Source organism: Monodelphis domestica, chromosome 1, assembly GCF_027887165.1.
Source record: "Monodelphis domestica isolate mMonDom1 chromosome 1, mMonDom1.pri, whole genome shotgun sequence".
Taxonomy (NCBI): domain Eukaryota; kingdom Metazoa; phylum Chordata; class Mammalia; order Didelphimorphia; family Didelphidae; genus Monodelphis; species Monodelphis domestica.
In genome coordinates, this window is record NC_077227.1 from 64,347,364 (window position 1) to 64,347,773 (window position 410).

The following is a 410-nucleotide window of genomic DNA, read 5'->3' on the forward strand; positions in this document are numbered from 1 at the left end:
TTTCATACTTGGAAAATTTCTTACTGATAGTCTATTGGAATGGGAACCCCATTGGCATGGGAGGTTCCTTCTCTTCCCTTCTTAAGATTACTTTAGGACAGAAACCTTTTGTTGAACAATGGAAAGGACTTTGACCTATGCTTAAGCATAGAACAGGAATTTCTTTGAGTCATGATTGATTTTAGAATTGATACAATGGAGATACTTGGAATCAATCTCCACCCTATTCAGTCCTAACAGGATTGAGTAAGGGCTGCAGCCTAGATCAAAATTTAATTATTCCAATCTCTACCCTACTCAGGTTAACAGGATTTAGAAAGGGCTGTAGCAAAGGAGCAAAGATTTAATCATTTGAAAATATGACCTTCAACAGACATGTGCAAAGCCTCTGGGCGGTCCTGGGTTAAGCT